Source organism: Miniopterus schreibersii (assembly GCF_964146895.1).
Source record: "Miniopterus schreibersii genome assembly, chromosome: 4".
In the NCBI taxonomy this organism is placed as follows: Eukaryota; Metazoa; Chordata; class Mammalia; order Chiroptera; family Miniopteridae; genus Miniopterus; species Miniopterus schreibersii.
In genome coordinates, this window is record NC_138105.1 from 25,722,571 (window position 1) to 25,749,827 (window position 27,257).

Consider the following 27,257-nt stretch of genomic DNA (forward strand, 5'->3'; position numbering starts at 1 on the left):
AATAAAAACATTTTTTAAACTGTTTTTTAGGCCAACTTCCAAAGAAACAATAATAAAGCCTCGATTTGAAAAACAGGACAATGAAACATACCTTTAGGCAAATATATATACTTTTAATCTGAAATAGTTCAATTCAGTTGGGGTATTAAGCATGCTCAATTTGTGTGAAACAGAATAAAGTTTAGAATTTATACTCTGAAATAAAAGATCTGTGGGAGTTGTTAGTACTTCATTAATTTTTAGAAATTTATCTTGTGGAAGTAACAAGCTCTATCACCAGTTATAAAATCCAATGCTACACTGTTAGTGTCACAGGTCTGAAATGAGAACCAACTAGATGATATACTATAGGAAGGCACTGTATATATTATAAAGACCTATACTGATTTAAGATACTTTTATTATCAAAATTAAAACAGAAACAGAAGAATGATGTAACAAGAACAAATAATTTGTAACAGCAGCAAACTTTTAGGAAACACCCTAGGAAAAAATGAGTAAAGTGAACCAAAAAGAATTGTGGTATACTCATACAAAAGACTATACAGAATGAAAATGAATGGTAGCTTCATGCAACGCTTTGGATAATTCTCACTCACGTTACTGAGGAAAATAAGCAAGGCACAAAATAATACACATGGAATAGTTTCATTTGTAGAAATTTCAAAAACAAGTTAAACTAGGCAGTTTTGTTTAGAGATGCACACATAAGCAAGGAAATTATTATAATAAAAGTCAAGAGAGTGGTCACCTCTAGCTCTGCGGACAGGGATTGAGAACAGGAAGCGACGCATAAGGGCTCCTGGAATGCTGACAATATTCTAACTATTGGCCTGGGTGGTAGTTAAGTCAGTACTCGCTTTGCCATTATTTATTAAGTAGTACACTTATGGCCTATGCAATTTCCTATATATTTTTAAATGTAAATTTAAATGAAATACTACAAATAAAAGAAGCAAATACTAACAATTTCCAGTTGACCATAGTAGAGTAATGAAGATCAGGGTTGGAAATGTAAAACACAGACACAAGTAAAAATGAACATCTTTCCTAGAGACTGTGAAAGATTTGGTAAAATTACTGCAGTTGGGGGTGAGGCAAAGGGTTGAGGTCTGAAGTTCTATCAGATGCCAAAAAGGTTTTTGCCAGAAATCCAAAAATTATTAATCAACAACTAAGTTTGAATTATCAATAAAGCTTATTCATAGCTGCATCAGCACTCAGTCTGTCCCAATATCAAAGAAGCATTTACTTAAAATGCTGCTTTGATATTGATTTGTACAAGATTCTTTTGGAAAAAAACAACCCATTTTAAGAAGAGCTTTCAAACTATGTACTTATCACAGATCCACTTTTCTGAGGCTAATCAAAGTTCAAATACACCATTTTTCCCTCAATTCATTTATAAAAAGAACACATGAGGTACATGTAACTTTTGAAATAAATGGGGTGAATTTTTTCTTCTATTTGAAACTACTGATAATAGGTTAGTCTTTCCTGTATTTCATGTAAATATGATCACATAGCAAGTATTTTTATTTAATCTGGCTTCTTTCATTATGTTTTTGAGCTATATCGATGTTGCCTGTATTGTTGTTCTTGGTACATAGATTTCCATTGTATAGATGCAGTAAAATTTGTTCAACCATTAATCTGTTGATAGGTATTTTCTGTTTTCCCAGACTTTGTGCTATTAAAAATAAAGCTGTGATGAACCTGTATGCACAAGTGTGTGTGTGAACAGTTTTCATCTCTCCTGGGCAAATATTTAGGAATGGAATTGCTAGGTCATATTTTAAGTATCCATTTAACTTTATAAGAAACTGTGCACCAGTTGCCCAAATCAGTTGTACCATTTTGATTTTGTGCCAACAGTTGTTCCACATCCTACCAATACTTTGTATCACGAGTCCTTTTAATTTTAGTCACTCTAGTGGATATGAAGTATTATCTCACTGTGGTTTTAATTTTCATTTTCTTGATAACTAATGATATTTAGTCGTTTCATATGCTTGTTGACCATTCATGTATCTTTTTTAGTTAGGTATGTTCACATCTTTTGCTCATTTTTTAACCTAGTCATTTTATGAATACAGTTGTGTCCTTTATATATTCTAGATCAAGCCCTTTGTCCAATATACCTCTGACCTATATCCCTCTTCACTGGTTAGTGGCAATTACCAAGGTGTTTTTTCTGATATTGATAAGATGTCTGCTATGTCTTTTATTTTTATGACCCAGTTTGGACTTTTTAAAAAATTAAATGTATTAGGATAACAATGGTTATTATATAAATTTCAGGTGTACAAGTTTATAATACATCTGTATACGCTATTATGTGCTCACCACCTGAAGTGTAGTCTTTCTGTCACGTTGTATTTGCCCCACTTACCCTTTTTATCTTGCCCTCCAACTCCCTTTCCTCTCTGTTAACCACCAACCTGGCGTCTATATGTACAAATTGGGGGGTTTTCTGTTTTGCTTGTTCATTTGTTGCTTTTTGTTTCATATCCCAAGTAAGAGTGAACTCATGCAGTCTTTGTTCTTTTCCATCTGACTTATCTCACTTAACACAATACTCTCTCAACCCGCCCACGTTGTCACAAACGGCAGTATCTCGTCTTTATGGCTGAGACATATTCCACTGTATCCATGCACCACATCTCTCGAAGGACAGTTGGGTTGTTTCCATATCTTAGCTCCTGTAAATAATGCTTATTGCTATTTAACAATATTTAGATAATTTAAATTGAATTCTTGTTAAAATAGACTAGGCTGTGTCTCCATGTCAACTTCACCTCCTACCCCTCATCATCACGACTAGATAATTGTAACTTTTGGTTGAATCAATATTCAATGTTTATAGCTGCCACTGCTGAAACAGGTAACATACTAGAATTAGTTATCCTTTCTTGAATATCTTTTTTCCCCCCTGAGGTTAATAACTGATGAGATTTTTAATTGCTTAGTTTTCCTATGTAATTATATCAAGACTGCAAAACACTTTAATTAGATCTATAGAAGACCTGTAATTTCCAAATACCTGAACATATACGTAGATGTACTGCTTCAAATTTTTTTGGTTTTTTCACTGCCTGGCCTCTTGCTTCAATCCTGACTAGCTGATCTCCAGGCATGTTGCCTCAGTTCCTTTCCCAGGCTGGTGCCCTGTTTCTAAAGAGAACTATGTCTTTCCTCTTTTTCCAACATCCTCAGCTTATTTTGTAAAATCACATACTCCAGTAGCTTCTTAGAAAGGGTACCTGGAAGGAAAACATTTTAAATCCTTGCATTTGGTATCTGATTGATCATTTAGTTGAATATAGAATACCAAGTTAAAAATCTTTTCCTGAGGATTTTAAAGACATTGTTTCACTGTCTACCACCTTCCAGAGGTGCTACTGATAAGCCTGGTGACATTCTAACTTTTTCTACTTTGTAGGTGATGTGGGTCTCCCTTCTCTGAAAGGTTTAACGATTTTTTCTTTACTCTTGAAATTCTCAAATTTCATGAGACATGACTTGACTTGAGCTTTTTTCACTTACTGTGCTTCGGACTGAATGAGCTCTTTCAAACTGGAGAACGATGTTCTTTAGTTCAGAAAAACATTAGTACCTGTATCACTGTGTTGTTGGGAGAATTAAACAAAATATTTATACTTAGTACATGTAACTGCACAATGATGTTGATGATTATATTAATATTTATCCATATTTACCAGTTTCTTAGATCACCATTGTTTCTTGCCTCTCAGTCCTCCCTTTAAAAGTTCAACTTCCTTCTTTATAAAGTACTATATACTTTAAGAGTTTTTTCAATAGTACACACTTTTTAATAGTCATCTGCAAGTAGTAAGTTTTAGTTGTTTCTCCAAATTGTGAGTTTAATTTTGAAATTATTTATAGAAGTGTTGCTAAAATAGAACAGAAATCTCCCATGTATTCTTCACTCAGATACACCAACTGTTAGTTAACACAGTATCTATATTTTGCCCTTATTCTTGCATGACAGTTAAACTAAGTACAGAATTCCTGGGTGACAGTGCTTTTCTTCTAGCCCTTTGCAGAAGTTACTCTGACCTGTATTTCTGCTGCTGAGAAGTCAATTGTCAGTCTAAATTTTGTTCTTTGACTGTAAACTTCTATTTTATGTATATCCATACTTTGAAGATTATCTTTGAATTTTATTCCAATTTCATAGAATCTCTAGTTTCAATTCATTTCTATTCATTTAGGATTCTTTTCACTTGTTTCTACTCTGCTATTTAACTTTTGCTATTAATAATTTCCCCCAACTATTGCCTTTTATTTCAATAATCACAATTTTCATTTTAATAAATTCTATTTGGTTCTTTTACAAATTCACTTACTTTGGTGTCTTCAGTCTTTCATTTAGACATTTAAAATAGATATAGCTTATAATTTTTCGTATTATTCTGCTAAATCAATTCTTAGTCTTCTAACTAGCCTTATTGGGTTGTCTGCTAACTCTCCCTCATTCTGAACTGTTTCCTTGTAATTATATTATAATTTCATATTGACTGAGAAGTTATTTCTCCTGTGAAAGTCCAGTGCTCCCTGGTTGAGGAAGAATTCCCCAAAGGCAGTTTGTATTTGCTACTGCTCAGATACCCACAAGGTAAAGTTCATAAATTTAAGTATAAGTTTTAATTTAATTCCTTGTCTTAGATTCTCATACTACATGGATAGTACACATTTATATTGCACACTGGTATATAGGTGCAAGCTTGAAAAGACAGTATGGTTTGGAATGTGGGCTGAACTACTCAGCCTACGTTTGGATCCTTGTTTCCTCCACTCACTAGCTATATGACCTTGAGCAAATTAATTAACCTCTGTGTGTCTCACTTTGCTGTTCTATAAAATGGAGTTTATAATTGTAACTACTTCAAAAGTTTATGTGACGAATAAATGAGCAAACTTAAATTCCTTAGAATAAATAGTGCTTGGCACACAAGTTTAAATAAATGTTAATACTTTGTTACTACAATCATCATCATCATTATATCATATTTTTGCTCTCTATCCAGGGAACTGAGCAGAGGCAAGCTTCCTTGATGCTCACCTGAGCAAGTGGACAAACATTTTTATGGTCAGTCTCCCTTTCTTAGATGGGAGTAGCAGACATACAAAAAGACATGAGTTTGTTTATAATTTAGTTTAAAAAAAGGGGGGGGGAGTGAAATAGGAGAAGTATTAAAGTACAGTAAAAAAAAAAAAAAATCTCCTTAAGTCAATTATATCAGTCCCTTTGACAGCAATGGCTTATTTTCCTCAAAAGCAAATTTAAATGTATATATAATTTATGTCTATGTATACATATAATATAGATGACTGTTAATGGATAGTTGAGTAATTTTAACTTACTTCAGCTATCAGTTACTAACTGTAAAAAATATATTCATATAATAAATTGTATTTAGTTAGGTTTTCTCTTAGTCTAGAAGGCCTTGGACATCAAAGGATTAAATTCTTAGAAAGGAGTGCTAGCTCAACACCTAGTTACTGCCTGAACTGGCTGCCAAGTCTTCTGTTTTGCAAAAGAAAGGATGAGGAGAGGTAATTAAAAGGCTTGAAGAATGAGAAGTATGTGTAATTTGCACTTCTTGGGCAGGATTGGAATCCCCTATCAATCTCTTGGGGATGTGAAAGTCAACTGAACACAAATTGCAGTCACTTATCTGGATGTGGAACCAGGTAAAATGGATACCGGTCTTTGATACTGTGTTTCAGATGTATCCCCAGAGAGGAAAAAGATCACTGTGATTTACATTTGATTCCTACCTGCTTTGTGACAACAGCTTTAGGACTTTTTGTTAACTTGATATTTTCCCTGAATAAATTAGGTGTTTTCAGCTGCCACTGATTTTTTTGGCTGGGAGAAACTTTACAAGATTAATTTGCTATGACAGCAGAACTGTGTCAGTATTCTTTAAAAAGCTCTCTTAGTTGTTTTAAATTTCTCCACCCCAACACTGTCACAAAAATTGTATTACCAAAGTGCCTAATATCATACCTGGCAGAAGGTTAGAGATGACTTATGCTATTAGGTTATCAAGTTTTCTCTCAAGTCAAACATCAAACAATACTGACAGTCTCTAGCACCTGACACAAAATGTCCTCTAATTTTAAAATGGTTCACAGATTTTCTTGTGAAAGAGACTAAAAATATTTAGAGAAAGAAACTTTAGCTCTAAGAATTACATATGTAAACAATATATTTTAAGTTCCATATGGAAGTGATGAGCACAAATGAAAAAGCCTATATTTTACTTAGATATTTCATTAGTAAGTTAAAGATAAACAATGACAAAATCGGTGACAAATGTATGCCCACTGCTAAAGATCAGCAAGACTATACAGTTGCTTAGGTCTTCATATGATTGACTCTAAGTCTAAAGAGGTGTTCCTATTCTTAGGATATAGAGTGAAAAGAAAAAAACTAATGTAGAAAAAAGTAAAGTTATATGGGGGTAGAGTAGGAAAATCCTTCTGAAAGATTTCAACAAATAAAGTGCTATAAGCTTTATTACAAATAAAAACAATCAAAATATATCAAATTTTTTGCAAATAAAAACCACTGGAACACACATAAAACAAATAATGTGTAATTGAACTTCCGGCACTAAGCAGATAAAATTTACATTTTAAGCTTTGGACAAATAAGAGCTGATCTTTCTCACCCAAAAAGTTTTTGGTTTTTTTTAAATCTCCAAATGTACAGAATCATTTCTGGTTTTAAAAAAAATCCTAGAGCCCAGCCGGGTGTGACTCAGTGGTTGAGCGTCAACCATAGAATCCAAGTGATCAGGGTTTGATTCCCGGTCAGGGCACATGCCCGGGTTGACGGCTGCAGCCAATCAATGACTCTCTCATCATTGATGTTTTTAATCTCTCTCTCTCTCTTTTCCTCTCTCTGAAATCAATAAAGATATATTTAAAATAAAACAAAAATCCTAGAAAATATCATATTAAAACCCTGTGGGAATTTTACAGAGGAAATGAGAAGTAACAAAATTAAATCAATGTCATCAACTGAAAATAGGTACATGGTATCTTATATTGACCTGTGTTCTTAGGAGCACATAGAAATAATATGCAGCCTTTAGTCAGAATGAGTTTGTATTTTTCAAAACGAAGAATCACTGAACTCTTTAATAAAACATACTACAGGCAAAGTAAACTCATGGGCTCTCTTGAAACTCAATGTCTCTGTATACTATGGTGATATAAAAATTCAAGCCATTGAAGGGCAAAACTTGCTGTTATCTTTATCTTTTAAGAAAATTTATCAGCACTGTAAGTGCATTTATATACTTTTTATATTTTGCAATAAGATATACATTACTTTTTTCTTATTGTTGACAGTATTAGAGATGTCCCCTATTTCCTCCCTACTGCCCTCCTCCACCCAGCCCCCATCCCACCCCAGGCCTTTCCCACACTATTGTCTATGTCCATGGGTTATGCATATATGTTCTTTGGTTAATTTCTTCCTGTCCCCTCCACCCCCATCCCTCTGAGATCTCTCATTCTGTTCCATGCATTCATGCCTCTGGACCTATTTTTAAAAAGTCCATCAGTTTATTTTGTCCATTAGATTCCACATATAAGTGACATCATGTGATATTTGCCTTCTCTAAATGGCTTATTTCACTCAACATAATAAGACCTCAACATAATAAAGGCCATATAGGACAAACCTGCAGCCAACATCATACTCAATGGGAAAAACTAAAAGTGTTTCCCTTAAGATCAGGAACAAGACAGGGATGTTCGCTTTCACTACTCTTAGTCAACATAGTACTGGAAGTTATAGCCACAGCTATCACACAAGTAGAAAAAATAAAAGGCATCCAAACTGCAAAGGAGGAAGTAAAACTGTCATTATTCACAGGTGACATGATACTGTACATAGAAAACCCTAAAGACTCGACCAAAAAACTGCTAGATTTAATAAATGAATTCAGCAAAACATCACGGTACAAAATTAACATCCAGAAATTGATGGCATTTTTATACACCAATAATGAACTCTCAGACAGGGAAACGAAAAAAAAAAAATCTCATTTACCACTGCAACCACAAAAAATAAGATACCTAGTAATAAATATAACCAAGGAAGTAAAAGACCTGTACCTGGAAAACTATAGGACACTGAAAAAGGAAATAGAGGAAGATACAAACAAGTGGAAGCATATACCATGTTCATGAATTGGAAGAATGAACATCATTAAAATGTCCATACTACCTAAAGCAATCTACAGATTCAACACAATCCTTATTAAAATACCAACAGCATATTTCACAGATCTAGAAAAAATATTCCAAAAATTTATATAAAACAAAAAAAGACCCCAAATAGCCTTAGCAATCTTGAGAAAGAAGAACAAAGTTGGGGGTATCATAATACCAATATCAAACTATACTACAAAGCCACTGTAATCAAAACAGTCTGGTACTGGCACAAGAACAGGCATATAGACCAATGAAACAGAACAGAGATTCCAGAAATTGACCCCCACCAATATGGTCAATTAATATTTGACAAAGGAGGCAAGGGCATACAATGGAGTCAAGATAGTCTCTTCAATAAATGGTGTTGGGAAAATTGGACAGGTACATGCAAAAAAATAAAAGTAAGCCACTAATTTACACCATTCACAAGAAAAACCTCAAGCCCTGATGGTGCAGCCCAGCTGGCTGAGTGTCACCCTGTGCACTGAAAGGTCATTGGTTCGATTCCCAGCCATGGCACATGCCCAGGGCTCAATTCCCAGTAGGGGTGCATGCGGAAGGAAACAGATCGATGTTTCTCTTTCACATCCATGTTTCTCTCTCTCTCCTTCTCCCTTCCTTTCTCTCTCAAAATCAACAAAAACGTATTTTTTTAAAAAATAAACTCAAAATGGATAAAAAACTTAAATGTAAGTCACGAAACCATAAAAATCTTAGGAAAAAACAGGCTGTAAAATCTCAGACATCTCATGTAGCAGTATTTTCACTGATATATCTCCTAAACAAAGGGGGGGAAAAATAAACAAATGGGACTACATCAAACTATAATTATTTTGAAAAAACATGATAAAATGACATTCCCCAAAATTAAGATATTTGCATTTTGAAATTTGAAAAAAAAAATTGCATCTTTTAAATGATCTTCCAAATATCTTATAAAATAATCTGTGTTTTTTTTTAAATAAATCTGTTCTTCTCCTTGCTTAGTCTACACATGAACTTTGTAAGAATAAGATGTATGTTTTACTAAAATTAAGAAAAATTAACTTGGAATTTATACAGAATTATAGAGTTATGTTCTAAGTTACAGAACAACAAAGAGTATCCAGACAATATGGAAAAGAGCTAAAAGGCCTTAAAAGCATTAATAGACTTGACTATGGACCGTCAGGGCTGTGACAACTGTTAAACAAAAAAGGTAAAAGTATATCTATGTGGAATTCCAGTTGGTGGTTAAAAGCTACTGCTCTTCTTGGTTACTTAGAGAAAATAACTTCAGGAAAAAATACTTCATTATCACCTTTAATCTTCCAGCCCTAGAATAAAATTTACTATATTTCTATAAATAGTGTTAGACGTTTACATGTAAACATAAAAATGATGTTTTGAAATAGGTTATATTATAGTATGGTAATCTCAAAGGCAATAGTCAGACAAGTTCAATTTGAGGAGAACACAAAGAACACATAAACACAAAGAAAATATAAATAACTGAAGTGTCATATTATCAACTGAAAGAAGTTTTAAACTTAAATGCAGTGTATTAATGAAGAAATTAAAAAATACATACACATTTAGCTTCCTTTTTTGTATTTCTGTTTGAAAATATCAGGTAATCAACAACCCTCTCTGATACCACCTCTTAACTAGATAACTTCAGCGTATGTTTTAAATGCAAGATTTCACCATACATATATGTATCTGAGATATAGTTGAGCAATTACTATGTACTCAGCTCTGGGAATACAATGATTAACAGAGTGATTCAAACAGAATCGAACACTTTAAAAAATTTATTTACTCACTAAGTAGGTTAATATAAATATATAGGTATGCACCTTCTGTAGAGTCACCTTCTATTTCATTTGTCTACATAAGAGGTAATTCATTTTTGGGTTCTACTCAGTCAAGTCCCAGTACTCTGACAAGGAGAGGCAGGCAACCAAGGAATAGCACTGAAGATAGAAAAAAAAGGACAGAGGTAGATGTTATTTAGGAAACAGTGATAGGACCTGGGAGACTGGACATAGAAATGAGGGAAGAATATGATTAACTCTCAGTTTCAGATTTGATTTAAACAGGTATTAACCAAGGGAGAGAAGATGGGGTGTGGGGGGGAGGGGGTTGTTTGGGATAAGAATGTTAATAGGTTGAATTCAAGGGACCTGAACTGAAACAACTGCAGAAAGATGTCCAATACATCGATGAAAAACAATGATCTAGACCTCAGGAGAAAGGCTGAGACTAGAATTCTAGACACAGGAGTTACTGACACATAGTTGGTAATGAAATCATTCAGGAAGAACATACTAATTGAAAAGAGAAAGAAAAGTGAAGGACCAATACACCAGAATTTTAGGACACCGCAATATTTTAAGGACATAGAGAAGAGAAGCATAGAAACTAGGGAACATCAGTACAGACAGACCACCAGAGTCCTGGCTGGTGTGGCTCAGTTGGTTGGGCATCGTCCTGTGCACCAGGAGGTTGACGGTTCAATTTCCAGTCAGGGCACATGCCCAGGTTTCAGGCTGAATCCCTGGTAGGAGGCGTGCGTGCAGGAGATAGCTGACCAATGCTGCACTCACACAGATGTCTCTCCCCCCATTCCTCTCTCTCTAAAAAAAGCAAAAAATTATTCTTTAAAAAAAAAAAAATTTAAGGGCTCCAAGAGTCAAATAAGATATAAGAATAAAACTCTCATTCTTGAATAATTAAGAATACTATATAATTTGGTAGCACTTTTAGAAAGTATTCAAAACTATCTAGAAGTAACCCAGAAGAAAGCAAAACACCTATATGCACAAAAATATTTTACTGCAATACTTATAAGAGGGAAAACCCTAGACACAACCTAAATATCTAACAATCAGGTAATTAAATTATACTTTTGATGGATTATATAAGCATTGTCATAGTGTTGAAAAAGGAGTACGTTAAACAAATTTTACTATTTGAGGGCATCTAAATATCATAATAACCATGAGAAATCTACATTAAAACTACAACAGCATTTAATTTTCAAAAATTTTTAAACTTTTTAAAAATCTGACAAACTGGGTAGCTTGCATTTTGAAAACATCTAGACTACATCAAGAACTGGCCAACAACAATTACATTTTAGATATAATTCACAGAAAGAATAGCTTCCAAGAGTACTTACAGCATATGTACACTAAAGGAGAATATAAGGTAGCTATAAGAGTAGCTTATGACATTTTAAACTTTGTAAATGATAAAATATGGTGTGGAAAATTTCAACACCCACTCTGCCAAAGAAAGCACTGTGCTTTCTACTAAGTGCTCTATATTTTTATCAGTTTCAATAGCTCAGCTCACGAGACCATTGCCTGCCTTGGTTTCTGGAATATTGCCTCAATTCTTTTCTCCCAGGCCTTGCTGCCAGGGCTGCAGCTGCACAACCAATTCTTATTAAAATGTAAGTCTTTGAAATGCAGGTCTACGAAAAAGGATAAAAAGGATTTCATTATCATTTCTCAAAACTCACAGTGAGGATTAAATCCCCACCCTTCCCAAACCACACCAACACCTGTACCCTTTTTCACTTAACACTTTATATTGGGAATCAGGTAATATCAGTACCTTTTAAAAACTGCCTCCCTCAACTTTTAAAGGCTGTATTTTATCATATGGATATAACTGAGTTTCAAATAGATGGAAAGTTGAGTTGCTTCTAATCTTTTACTACAACAAATATGCTGCAAAGCATAATCTTGTATATCCACGCATGTGGAATGTGAAAAAGTGATGTGAACCCAAACTTACAGAATTTATGCGTATGATAATTTCCCAAAAGTGAAAATGATGGATCAAAGGGTTTGTACATTTAAATTCTGGTAGGCATTTTAAATTTGACAGATATTTTTCCAAATCTCCTACTAAGATAATACACTAACTGAAAGGAAAGGGCTCAAAGACCTGTTAAGTAACAGGCAAAAACTTGAACCTAAGAAAAAAAACCATTCTAACAATGGCCAGCTCAGTCTTGGCAGGCACATCTTAGTCTGCAGCCTCTATAAAAGTCTCCAATTTCTTTGCTCAGAAAGTCATTCTTATTCTACAAATTTTGACTCAAATTAGCTTTGCTCATATCAGCATCACAGTCATGACTTTTTTTAACATTTTTAAAATTGATTTTTAAAGAGGAAGGAGGGAGAGAGGAGAACATTGATGTGAGAGCACAATACTGATCAGCTGCCTCCTGCAGGCCCCCCAGCAGGGATCAAGCCCGCAACCCAGGCATGTGCCCTAACTGAACCAGCAACTCTTCAACACTGGCCAGGGTTCCCAGTCATGATTTTTAACCAAATTACCTCAGCTGGCCTAAGACAATAATTGGTTCCATTTGCATAGACAAATCTCTAACTCTGGGAAAATATGGAAATCAATATAGAAATGATGAAGTGCTCTAAAACCTACAGTAGTAATATTTTCATGCTATTAAATATATTTGTAACAACTTATTATAATGGTATTTTAGGCTCTACTTAAGATATGTGAAAGACAAAAAACTTGATAGGCTAAATTTGTAAGTTTAATCTATTGGACTTTAAAGATTTAAGTTTTAGGGGAGATTTGTTTGCTTTACTAGTAAATCTGCTTTGTTAACTGCTTGAAATACGTAGGGAAATCGGAGAAATATAACAACTTAGAACAACTAAGAATGTTACGTAGGTATAAAAGTATTGGTCAATATTTAACAATACTTACTCTTTCCTATGTAGCATTAAAACCCAATGACAATATAGATAGTACCAAACTTTTAGTGACTTTTATGAGTCAACCATTTTTTAAAAGAACTACACCCAAAAAATGGGGTAACCACCATAGGAATATGGTCTTGGGTGGAAATTTTCTATATCCGCCCTAAGATCAAGACATTCATTTTAATATCATCCCCTATTGCATTTTTCAGTGCACATGTATAGTAAGGCTTCAAATAACATAGTTTCATTCAACTGTCATTTCATTTTACCATGGATGAGAAAAAAAAATTGATTCCTGGCCAAAGCCACTGTCTGTGTGGATTTTCTCAGGGTCCTCAGGTTTTCTCTCAAATGGAAAGATGTGCTTGTGAGGTGAACTAGTGTGTCTACATTGTTGCAGTCTGAGTGAGTAAATGAGCTGAGTGAGTGCTATGCCCTAGGATGGAAGGGCCTCTTGCAGCCTGAGCTTCCAAAAGAGATTCTGGCCACCCACAAACCCTGAACTAGAAAAAGCAGGCTGGAAAATAATCATCTTACTTGTTTTTGTTAATCTTTCTTAAATATATGTATAGTTCACATTTACTTCAATGTTTACTATTTGACGTGTTTTGAATCTTTATTTAAAAGTTTGGTGACATTTTTGTGATCATAGATATGACAACTCCTGTTTGTATCAATTAACCTATAGTAAAACTGATTTCGTTATATGTCATTTTGCTTAAAGTTGTAGTTTCCAAGAACCTATCTACAATGTTAAATGAGGACTTACTGTATATTAAAGGCATTAAATATTATTTAATGGTAATAATAAATAAAAAGTATCTTAAATGTGACTTCTTTTCAAAAAAGAAATAGGTTCATTTACAAAAGCATGTCATCTGCCCATATAGCACAAAACAAGCAGAGCATTTTCTCATGCTGCCCAGAAAACAGTCCTTAATCAAAACCACAAAAGGGCTGTTTTTATTTCTTCTTCATGGAAACCATGGCCTTTACAGTGACGACATACAGCAACAGCTACAAAAAATTTCAGTTGCTGTGGTATTATTATACATACAGGGATTAGCTGCTGACTGGGACCAACATTAAGGCCACCAATTCTATTTGCATAAGCAATAGCATAGCCCCTCACTGTCGCAATTTTTTCCAGATACTTCTACCCTGGACTATTAATCAAATTAGTTTCATTCCCTTACACTATAAAACTATTATCAGACTTTTAAAATATTTTCTAGCTATAGAAAAAGACAGATATTTGAGATCAAATTGCCAAATTGAAGTGTTAATGCCAATTATTCTATTCCTTGAAAATCTCCCAAGCTTCCTCTTTATAGATATTTACAGATTAGAATAGGAGAAACTCAGACCTCAGGGGAATTGTTTGAATGAATATCCCATCTACCTCTGCATCTTAATTTTCTTTTTTTAAATGTTATATTAATGGCAAGTGTACAACATAGTGATTAGACATTAATGTAACTTAGGAAGTGATAACCCCATAAAACTAGTACCCATCTGACACCATACATAGTTATAGAATAATACTACTTTCCCTGTGCTGTACTTTACAACCCCATGACTTATTATACCTAGCAATTTGCACATATTAATCCATTCCCCTTTTCCCCCCATCCTGCAGCACATACACCCCTGCCCATCCAGCAACCATCAGTTTGTTCTCTGTATGTATGAGTTTCTTTTATTTGATTTATTTTGGTTTTTAGATTCCACATATAAGTAAAATCATATGATATTTATCTTACTCTGTCTGACTTACTTAACATAATAACTTTAGGTCTATCCATGTTGTTGTAAATGGCAAGATTTCACTCTTTTTACAACTCAGTAATATTCCATTGTATCACATCTTCTTTATCTAATCATCTATCGATGGACACTTAGGTTGCTTCCATATCCTGGCTATTATAAATAATGCTGCAATAAATATATGGATGTATATGCCTTTTCAATTTAGTGTTTTGGGTTTTTTCAGATAAAAATCCCAAAAGTAAAACTGCTGGGTCCTTCTTTTTCTCTTGTTATATAACCTTTGTTTTAAAGCCTATTTTGTCTGGTGTAAGTATTGCTACCCATGCTTTTGTTTGTTTGGTTCTATTTTCATGAAATACCTTTCTCCATCCCTTTATTTTCAGAATGTGTGTGTCTTTGGACTGAAGTCTCTTGTAGACAGCATACATAAGGGCCTTGTCTTGTTATTCCATTCAGCTACCCTCTGTCTTTTTTATTGGAACATATAACCCATTTGCATTTAAAGTAATTGTTGATATGCAGATCTTTTCACTTTATTATTCATATGTATTCTTATTTTTTATATGTTTTTCTTCTTTTTAAAGGAGACCCCTTAACATTTCTTGTAACACTTCCTGATGAACTCCATCAGCATTTTTTTGTCCTTCGCTTCTAAATGATAGCCTTGGTGGGTAGAGTAACCTTGGGTGCAGGTCCTTCTTTTCTTCACTTTGAATATTTCATGTCAAACCCTTCTGACCTGCAAAATTTCTGTTGAGAAATCAGCCAACAGTCTTATGGGAGCTCCATTGTCAATAGCTAACTGCTTTTCCCTTGCTGCTTTTAAGATTCTCTTTGTCTTTAACTTTTGGCATTTTAATTGTCTTGGTATGGGCCTCTTTGGGTTCACCTTGTTTGGGAATCTTTGTGCTCCCTGGACTTGTATGTCTATTTCCTTCACCAAGTTAGAACCGTTTTCTATCGTTATTTTTCAAATAGATTTTCAATTCTTGCTCCCTCTCTTTCCTCCTACCAGCATCCCTTTGATGCAAATGTTGTTATACCTGAAGTTGTCCCAGAGACTCCTTAAACTATCCAACTATCCTCATTTTGGGGGGGGGGGTTCCCTTTGTTCTTTTTACTATTCTAATTGGGTGTTTTCCGCTTCCTTATCTTCCAAATTGCTGATTCAATCCTCTGTTTCATCTACTCTACTGTTGATTCTCTCTAATGTATTCTTCATTTCTGACTGGTTCTTTTTTGATTTCCATCTCCATTTTTATGTTTCCTATCTCTGTTAAAGTTCTCACTAAGTTCATCTACTCTTCCCCTAAGTTCACTGAGCATCCTATAACCAGCATTTTGAACTCTGCATCTGGTAGATTGCTTGTCTCTATTGTTTAGTTCTTTTCCTGGAGTTTTGTTCTGCTCTTTCATTTGGTTGTCTCCTCATTTTGGCTGCCTCCTTGTGTTTCTGTTAATTAGGTAGAGCTGCTACATCTCCTGGTCTTGATAGAGTAGCCTTATGTAGTACATGCCCTGTAGGGCCCAGTGGTGCAGTCTCCCTGGTAACCCAAGCTGGGTGTAGTACAGGTGCACCCCCTCCCGTAGGCTATGTGCACCCTCCTGTTGTAGTTGAGCCTTGCCCACTGTTGGCACCTCAATGGGAGGGATTTAACCCCAGGCGGACCGGCTGAGAGGACTGGCCTACAATCACCAGGAAGGATCTGCTGTGCAGGGGCCAAGCCCACAGAGCAGGATTTGCTTCAGCAGGGCTCTGCTGCCTGCTAAGCCCATCCCCCCCTAAGTGTGTCCCTCGTGGAGGTGGTTGGATGGTACTTCAGCATTGTGAAGTTGTCCACCGGATGCTCTAGCTCTGGGCCTCCCAGGAGGTGCAGGCTAAGGTCAGCCATTGCCTGTGCCCTGCCCTGGGCCACCCAGCATGAGCTACAGAGCAATCTTCAGATGGCTGCTACTTGTTGCTAGCCTTGGAGGTGCCCAGGAGAGGCCAAGCTGTGAACCTAGGCCAGCTGCTGCTAGTACCAGGCCTGGGCCACTTAGCAAGAGGTATAGGGTACTCAGAGGCCAGATGATGCTTGTTTGAGAGATTTTAGAGAAGTTGGCAGCATGAGTCAAGATAGGCCATTTGTATCTAATTTTCTACAACGTGTACATTTCATCATTCTCTCACATTTGGAGAACGTATTATTCTGTGTGTGTGTGTGTGTGTGTGTGTGTGTGTTAAATACCTAAATCTAAATCCACTAGATAACTCCTAGTTGGTTGGTACCTAGAGCAACATAATATGAAGTCAGAATGGAAAACTGGTAGCATCAGAAATCAGCCACATGATCACAAAACCAGGAAACTATAACTGTTAGTCCTAAATATGTTTTTCTCTGGGGGTTTTCTATCTCTAAAATTGATATAACATTTTCCTACCACTAGTCAAAACAAAGGCTATCAAGTACCTCGCTAATCAGATAGCTGTAAAAATTAACTTATTCAACACATACTCATTAAGCTCTTAATACATGCTAGGTCCACATAAACAAAAAAATTTTAAATACATGTAAACATAAGTCAACAAATTATAAAGTACAATAAACACACTTTTAAATGCATAACAATAAATTCACCAAAGAGGCAAGAAGTTTATAGACCACCAGAGATTAAAACCGAAGTGCAATATAAGTAGTTAGAAATAACTGAATAATTTTTAGTTTGTAGCAAGTATATGACATGGCAAAAATTAACACTTTAAAACCTGACCTAAGTAGATGTCAAAATAGAACTTTAAAAAACTCTTAATAAAACAAAAGTAAATTAATCTCTTTCACATTTTATTTATAAAGAATACTAAAAGGCTAGCTTCATGCTCAATGGTGAAACATGATAAACATTCCAGTTAATGTCAGCATTTAGTAAAACATTAGATGGATTAAATTAATAAACAAGATGTTCATTATAATCACAATGTTCTAGAAGTTCTAGCCAATACAATTAGTAAGTGAACCAATATAAGATATAAAATCTGGAAAGGATAAAACAAAATTATGTTTAGTTACATTTAAGGACAGCATTCCCAGAAAAGCTAAGTGAATCAAATTTAAGACTATTAGAAATACTAAGGGTATTTAGTTAAGTTAGCTTATTAAACTTGACAAAAAAGAAAAAATATTCCTAATGTTAACAATAAACAGATGAGTTTAAGCAATACAGCACAGCACAATGAAGAGGCAGCATAGCAGTGGTTAAGGGCACAGACAGGGTCAAACAAACATGGGTTAGAATCTCTACTACTTCTTAGCTACATAAAATTTGATAAAGTCATCTAATTATTAGTTAAGATAAATGTTGAAAAGTATACAAAACCTGGCATTTAGTAGTTCAACTAATGTAAGGTATTATTATTTACATTAATAATAAAAAGCCACTTGTCCCTTCCTTAAGTAAAAAGGTATTACATTAAATATACAGTATATGTACCATGTTAACCTTTCTGAAATCCAAAGAATCCTGAAATTCCAACACATATCTGGCCCCAATATTTTGAATAAAGGATTGCAGTCCTGTACATTTCTAATGCCTTCTTAGGGGAAAAAATTAGTAACGTTCATTTTTTTTTTTTAAGTTAGCCAGATTCCAAGTTCCCCACAATTATTTGTTTTACAATTCTAGAGATGCCAAGGCTTCAATAGGAGTCTCCTCCAAAGAGCTAATACTTTTTTTCTAGAACCTTGAGTTGTTAATAAGAACCCAGTCATTAGTAGTAGTATTCATGTAGTATTAGCCTCTTCCGGTTAATAAGCTCCATTAGCAATAACATTTGTTTATCACCTTACCTCTTATACTTATACTTGAATTCTTAAATAAGTCAATGAATGAACTGTATTATCTGCCACCTCACACACCTGCATCAGATACCTACTTGCTGAATTCACAATTCAAGTTTTTGTAAATCCCTTGAGTTATCATTAGTGTTGAATGGTTGGTAATAAAGATGTATCTGTTAGGATGTTCTCATATACATGAAAGATAAAATCCAAAGCCGGCTGGGTTAAGAGTAAGTAATTTATTGGCTCATGTAACTGAGAAGTCTAGACGTATACTATCTGGGGGAAGACTTGATCCAGCAGCTCAACTGATCTGATTAGGGGAGTGCTTTTCCTCTGCATTACTCCTCCTCTGTTGGCTTCTTATTCAATGGACTTTCCTCTAATAGTGAGAGGACAGCTGCCAGGAATTTAATGACTATACATTTTCAGGCTGAAATTCAGCAGAAAAAATTAGTGCCTTTATCCCAGTATTTCTAGCAACTGTCCCAAGATCTCATTATTCTGATTGATCTGGCTTAGATCCACACTTGCCATGATAGCCTTAGGTTAAAACACATGTTCCATTCCTACAGTCTCTTCATAACATACATTAAAGCTAATCTTAGTGATTTAAACCTTTTATAATACTAAATGATAGTATTACCAAATTAAAACTGATGGGTCAAGTACATCATATAACTTTCCATTCTCTTAAAGTTACTCCCCCAGACTTTAAACATAACCCATCAAGACAAAATAAAAAAGTAAATCCTTCCCTGAATGTGAATTACTTTTTGAAGGATTCAGAATGTGCTACAGATTGCAACGCAGGTTTATAATTCTCCTTCTTAACAGAACTGAAAGCAACACCATAGATTTTTCAGGAAGAAAAAGAGGCTCTTATACCAATTTTTCAAGATTATAATGGCAGAATTTAAAGAAAAGATAGAAGAGTACGTGGATGTCTTGAGTTAGGCAAAAAAAAAAAAAAAAAGGTTTTATTTCATACAGCTTTGAAATATAAGCAACTAAATAATCCATCCTGGCCCGGCTGGGCATGGCGCAGTGGTTGAGCGTCCACCTAGGATCCAGGCGATCAGGGTTCGATTCCCGGTCGGGGCACATGCCCGGGTTGCGGGTTCGATCAATGACTCTCTCATCATTGATGTTTCTATCTCTCTCTCTCCCTCTCCTTTCCTCTCTCTGAAATCAATAAAAATATATTTTAAAAATAAATAAATAAATAAATAATCCATCCTGTAACTCAAGACTCCTCTCACCAGATACTAGATCACCAAAATTCCCCTGCCCTCAAGTTTCCCACTTCCTCCTCGCCCCATACAATTAGGTTCTAAAAGAACAGAGCAGAGATGCACACTTTAGCGAGTTTTTTGCGAATGCACATTCCAAAGCCAAATAAACAAATTAATCCTGATTATGCTTCTTACTATCCATGTCCTTCATTTCTATAATTAGCACAGAAAACAGAATGTAAACTATTCTGTTTTTACGACAGAGAAGAATGCAAAATTTATTAGATTGAAAGGCAATACTCATATAAGACAGGAGCTCATTTTCACGTAAAGTTCAACAAACACAAAAGGCTAAATCCAAGCAACATTTTTAGAGTAGAACTAACCACTTCACCATGTATTACACACCAGTCATCTTAAATCAAAAGCCAAACTTCATTCATAATTCTAGAGGGAAACAGTGTGGTTAAAGAAAAGAATGTGAATTAAAAGAAAATCTCTATAATCATTCAATTCTGTGAACTGGTTTGCAAACACTGTTCAATTAATTCAATTCAGTAAATATGCACTGGTGCCTTTATTAAGACAGTACTAGTGTTAGACACAGTAAAAATATAAACATAGCCCTTGACTTCACGAAGAGTATAATGTGCTACAAAAGGCAATATACACAAACATACATTACCAGAAAGCACAGAACATAATCAAGTAGAAATGCATGAGGCACAAAAAGACTGTGTAATCAAAAGGGGGAAATATCAAATAAATCAGGATGATTTCCACAGCAAGTAACAGCATCTAAGGGTAAAATTACTTAAACAGTAAGTAAATGTATTATCTCATGTAACAAGGAACCCACAATTAAGGGAGGTTCTATTAAATGGAGTTCCAGTTCTAGTCTGTGCAACTGTCTCGCCTCTGCCCTTCTTTACAGAAGGGAATCACCTTCAGGTTAGTAGCCAAGATGAATACAGCAGTTACAGATGCTACATCCAGGTAAAACAAGCTGTAGGGAAAAGAGATACCATCTCTTCTTTCTCAAAAGTAAAAAAATCCCTTCCCAGAAGTCTCTTGCAGACGTCTCTTTTATTTCCCATTGGCGGAACCTGGGTCTCATGCCCATTTCTAAAACAACCACTTCCAAAGACAATGAGACCTACTATAAACAAGATCAGAACGGATGCTGGTAACTACCATGACCACCACCTCATTTTTTTGTTGTTGTTGATGTCATCTATAGTGTGTAATGGCTGTAATAAGGATAAGACCTCTAAGCATAAAGAGTTTGTTCATAGAGTATATTGCTGCAGAACATAGTTGCTGGCTCAGTACATGTGTTACGTGAACCATTTTTTCCAGATTTTATAGAAATCTTCCTCTGTACGCTGAGGTAATATAGCAGAGGCAGCTACAGCAGAAGGCCTAGTTTTATCTGTTACCACACTTGAGTAGAAGGCACCCTTTGGTGGAGTTCCTTGCACTGACTTTGAGTACATTTACAAGAAACATCTCGCCCAGCCGGGTGTGGCTCAGCGGTTGAGCGTCGACTTAGGATTCCGGTGATAGGGGTTCAATTTCCGGTCAGGGCACATGCCCAGGTTGCAGGCTCGATCCCCAGTTGGGGGCATGCAGGAGGCAGCCGATCAATGACTCTCTCATCATTGATGTTTCTCTCTCTCTCTCCCTCTCCTTTCCTCTCTCTGAAATCAATAAAGATATATTTAGAAAAAAACAAAACAAAACAAAAAGAAGTATCTCTCTGGAGTTTATCCACCTTCATCTCGTCATGTCATCTTGGCATCAAGAAGCTTCAACTGATTGCCCATGTTTGCATGTAGTTCATTCATCTTCCTCTTGGATCACTCTAGTATCAAGACAGATTTGTTGTGGATGGCACGTTCGGGATCACTTGATGGGCTGTCAAGTGGCTTGTTACTTCTTTTCCTCCTCGTTCATGCAACTTTTCTGTGGTAACTTCTTCAGCTATCGGTTCTGAAACGTCTAACGACAGAGTCTGGATTCTTGGACTCGGATTCTTCCTCTATGAACAATCCAAAATGTGCATGGCACGATGGACCTGATGGTGGGTTGGTGGGGCAATGGGGATTGGGACTCGGGGACTGTTTGGTGGAACTGTTTTGTTGTTTTTGTGGGCTCAGCCATTCTATGTCTTTAAAGATGATCTGGTTTTATAGCCATCTTCTGTTCGCGAAGTTGGTGACCTGCTGTGTGGTCTTTTGCATGCCTTTAATGCTGCAGCTTACTATATCCAACGTAATGCCACAAGTTGAGAATTGAGGAAATTGAGAGTTGAGAAATGAGGAAGTGAAAATAATTCCAATAAATAAAGCAGTAATTTCTAAGAAACTATTGGTGGATTGATGGGCACCAATTTTTTTTTTTTTAAAGAGGATGCAAAGGAAGATTGCTAGGACACATTTTTGTTTCAATCCTCAGGTTGATCATGCAAGGTAAAGGGAAAATATAGAGCTCTAAGTCATCTGCAAACCATGCAGTAAAAAGATGGCAGGGGCTTGGTCTATTTAATTCATTTCACCTTCTAAAGTCACTAAACAGAGAAGCCTTAAATGGGACGAACACCCAACAGTGTTAGCTAAATATTTCAAGGAAGACAGGCCTTAAAGGATGGTATGATTTGGACTGTTGGAAGAAATAAAAAAGGAAACAACAGGGGCAAAGAAAAGGATGTGCCCAATGGAAGAAGAAAGAGAAACTGCAATCATACATAAAGCACACTGTTAGGGGCAAAGAATTCTCTTAAATTGGACTGTTGTCATTCTCATACAAAAGTTAACTTACTATTTAACAGTAAATGCTAAGAATGTACAGGAGCAGTAGTCCTCTTTTTCTTTTTTTTAAATATATCTTTATTTATTTCAGAGAGAAGAAGGGAAAGGGAGAGAGAGAGAAACATCTATGATGAGAGAGTCATTGATCATCTGCCTCCTGCACCCCTCCCCCCCCATTTGAGGATCGAGCCAGCAACCCGGCCATGTGCGCTGACCAGGGATCGAACCACGATCTCCTGGATCATAGGTTGATGCTCAACCGCTGACCTCACCAGCTGGGCAGTAGTCGTCTTTTTAAGGAAAGGATTCAGTGGGGATATTCAGACTCGCCACTCCTTGTCAACAGTCACTCACTCAGCTGTCTCTGGGTTGAAAACATTTCATATTATGCATAGAGATGACAGCAGGACTCACTGTCAGTAGCTGTTCCTTGAAGGTTTCTTCTCACTTGGGTTGAGGTTTCACTCAGAAATTAACACACAACTGGCCCTACCTGCAAATGAAAGCATACAATTAGGAGGCAAAATGTTGCAGGGAGCAATTCTCCCCACCCTCATCTATAATTAACTGACTCATATGAAAACTGAGCTTAAACACCAAATTCACTAAGCACCATGTTCAAACTAAGCAACTGGTACTATTTCAAAGGTTGTAATGTGCTTATTGCAGTTACCACCCTTTTCCCATCATACAAATTTATCACAGTGGCCACAGTGTACCAGGTGCAGCTCTTTTTAAAATATATATTTTTTATTGATTTGAGAGAGGGAGAGAGGGAAACATGGACTGGTTGTCTCCTGCATGCACCCCAAAGGGGATCAAACCCACAACCTGGGCATGTGTCCTGACCTGGAACTGCACCGGCAACCTTTTAGTGCACCAGATGAAGCTCAACCAACTAAGCCACAGAGGACCAACTAAGCCACAGAAGCCAGGGCCAGGTGCAGCGTTTACCAAAGGTTCCCCACTGGGTAGAATCCAACACATGTTTGTTTAGCGAACCCACACAAGGCTGGCCTACACAGTGTGTTAAAAGATCTGTGCCTACCTTTATAAATAAGACAACATAAAAATCATGATTTCTGAAGTCTCTTGAGAAAAAAACAGCACATCGGACAATACTGGGCCCACATTCACACATGGTAACAATCTGTTGGAGCTGACTAGCAGCTAATCCTTCAGATAGGACATGGCTTTGCAGAGCTCCACAGATATCATCACTCTCTTATACATAAACCGGCTTGGTTAACTGTCTGGTCCTGTTGAGCTTGCAAACGCTGCTATTTCTTTATAATAGCTCACAGGCAATATTTAATACTATCAAAGCCAAGCATGTTTTTCGCCTTGAAGATACAACACAGCACAGGGATAACCACATTGGCTTTGGAGTCAGAGGGCCCTGGGTTTGAGTTCTATTGTACATATACAACTAGCTGTGTGACCTCAGGACTGTTTTTAACCTCTCTAAAATATATTTCTTCATTTACAGGCCTCTAAATAAACACATAAGCACTTAACACAATCAGCAAACAGGCCTAAAATCTAGTATGTCCAAGATGAATTGATAATCCCAAATCCACTGCTTCCTAAAACTTTCTCATCTCAGTAAATCACAATAATCCATGTAGTTAGTGCTTAAGCCTCAAATCTCAAAGTCCTTATCAAATACTCTCCCTCAGCCTCCCACAACCATCATCAAGGTAGTTGATTTTCCTTCTGACATATATAATTTGAACAGACACTTAGAATCTCATTAGAGAAACAAAACAATTCTTTCCTCAGAATTACTTTCCTGAAATCGCCTATAAATTCAACGATTTAAATAATGGTAGCTTGAAATTTCAAGGTTCCATGTTATGAGGAATATTAGTATTTCATTAAAGAAAAATGAAGACAAAATGGTGGGGAATCCACATACCACTCCTGGCAAGGTACTGATGCACTACAATTTGTAAATTTACACAGTTCTTCACATCTAAACTTAAAATGAACCAGGGCACTATGCTTAATCTGAAAATGAAATTAGAAAACAGAAAGACGATTAGAATAAGTGAGTTTAGGAAGGTTACAGGACTTACCAGATCAATACTCAAAAACAACTACTTGTATAGAACAAACGTTCACAGAACAATCAAAACTGAAATTTAAAATAATGTTATTTACAGGGCCATCAGAAAATATGAAATAATTAGGAATAAGTTATCAACTGATATGTAAAGAAGACAAATAAATGAAAATATATATTATGTTCAAAAGTCAGCATTCAATATACCTATACATATTTAGTCAACTGATTTTTCACAAAGGTGCAAAGACAATTCAGTGGGGAAAGGGCAGCCTTTTCAACAAATGCAGCTGGAATGACTGAACATCCACACCTCATAACATGTACAAAAATTAACTCAAAATGGATCACAGAACTAAAGGTAAAACCTAAAACTATGAAACTTCATGAAGAAAACATAGGGGAAGACTTTTGTGGCCTTGGCTTAGACAAAGATTTCTTAGATAAAACGTAAAAGTATGATACATAAAATACAAACGTGATAAACAGGACTTCATCAAAATTACTAATGTCTACTATTGTTAACAGAATGAAAGCCACGTACTAGAAGGATATACATGCAAATCACATTATCTGAAAATGAACTTGTATCCAGAATATACAAATAACTCTCAAAACTCAATGGAAAACTCAATTTAAAATAGGGACAAATGATCTGAACACTGTCTTCACCAATGACATACACAGTGCAAATAAGCACATGAAAATATGCCCAGCATCACTATTCATTAGGAAAATGCAAGTGTTATTAGCAAGAGTATGGAGCAATAGGAAATGTCTAATGTTGTTGGTGAGAATGTGAAATGGTAAAACCACTTTTGAATACAGTTTGGCAGGTGTTTTTTTTTAATTAAACACAAACTTACCATACCACCCAGCCATTCCATTCCTAGGTATTTACCTAAGAGAAATGAAAGTGTAAGCCACGAAAGACTGTTTATAAGTGCTTTATCTGTAATTGCCAAAACCTGGATACAACCCAAATGTCCATCAACAGGTGGATCAATAAAGGGTGGTACAGTATTCTTCTCTTATCCATGGGGGATACCTTCCAAGACCTCCAGTGGATGCCTGAAACCACAGACAGTACTGAACCCTAGATAGCCTATGCTTTTTCTGATACATACATGCCTGTGATAAAGTTTAATTTATAAATTAGGCACAGTAAGCGATTGACAACAGTAACAAATAATAAAACAACCCAACAGTCCATCAACAGGTAAATCAATAAAGGGTGGTACAGCAGTCTTATCTGTGGGAGATAACAGAATAGAACAATTATAACAATATACTGTAATAAAAGTTATGTAAATGTGGCAGTAAGTAAAATAAGGGTTACTTCAACACAAACACTGCAATACTGCAACAGTCAATCTAATAACCAAGACAGCTAGTAAGTGACTAAAAGGCAGGCAGCATATACGCTGTGGATACTGTGGACAAAGGAATTATTGATGTCCCAACCAGGACAAAGTAGGGCAGCGCAAGATTTCATCATACTCAAAACGGAGCTCAATTTTAAACTTATGAATTGTTTATTGCTGGAATTTTCCACTTAATATTTTTGGACCATGATTGATCATGGGTAACTGAAACCACAGAAAGTGAAACCACAATAAGGGGGATTACTGTAGAGGAATTCGGTGTATAGCTACTTGCAGTAAAAAACAATGAACTGCTCTGGCTGGGTGGATCAGCTGGTAGAAGCATCATCCAGTGCACCAAAGGGCTGCAGGTTCAATTCCCAGGCAGGGCACATGCCTAGGTTGTGGGTTTGATTCCTGGTCAAGGAGGCACTGATCAATATTTCTCTCTCACGTCAATGTTTCTTTCTCTCTCTGTCTCTCCCACTCTCTCTCAAAAACAAACCAAAAAAAAAACTATTACAGACTCACACTCATCAACATGGTTGATTTTCAAAATAATTATGCTGAGAAGCTACACCAAGTATATACTGTATAATCCATTTATATAAAATTCTACAATCTCTAGTGATGGAAAACAGTTCTATTGATTGCCCCTCTCCTTTTCCTTCCCCTGACCTAAAAGAAGCCTGAACTGTACTTTCATAAGACAGATCTGAGAAACTACTAGGGCTCCCATCTTCTCAGTTTGTGCCTTCTTGATCAATAAACCTTTCTTCACTCCAAACTCTGATTTTTTTAGTTTTGGCCTTTCAAAAGTCAGGCACACAAACTCTGGACTAGTAACAGGAACACAAACAAACCCACTCCCAAGAGCAATGAAAACATACGTCCACACATAGAAAATGGACTAGAGGAGGCAGTACAGGATAGCAGTTAAGAAAACAGGTTCAGGGGCCAAACTGTCAAAGTTTAAATCCTGGTTGTGCCACTTACTAGATGTGTTGTTGAGTTTAGTCATTACTCACCATGCCTTTTCTAAACTGTAAAATGGAAATAATTCATAAGGCTATGGCAAGGTTTAAATGAGGTTAATACAGGCAAAAAGTCTAGAACATGGTCTGGCACAAAACAAACCTTCAGAAGTATGGATATCCCGCTCTGGTCAGTGTGGCTCAGGGGTTGGAGCTTTGGCCTGAACACCAAGGGGTT

The 27,257-nt window shown here is 35.9% G+C and overlaps 1 protein-coding gene across 6 annotated transcripts in view; it reads right to left on the reverse strand.

The window, feature by feature from the left end:
* CDC42SE2 (CDC42 small effector 2) overlaps positions 1-27,257 on the reverse strand; it is a 93,698-nt gene that overhangs the window by 37,851 nt on the left and 28,590 nt on the right. For 4 of the 6 annotated variants that reach the window (XM_081135090.1, XM_081135087.1, XM_081135091.1 and 1 more), the window contains one exon: positions 23,031-23,109. The exons of the other annotated variants lie outside the window; for them this stretch is intronic. The gene's annotated coding sequence lies outside the window, so the exon portion shown is untranslated. The remainder of the gene's footprint in view (positions 1-23,030; positions 23,110-27,257) is intronic. 6 annotated transcript variants of the gene reach the window in all.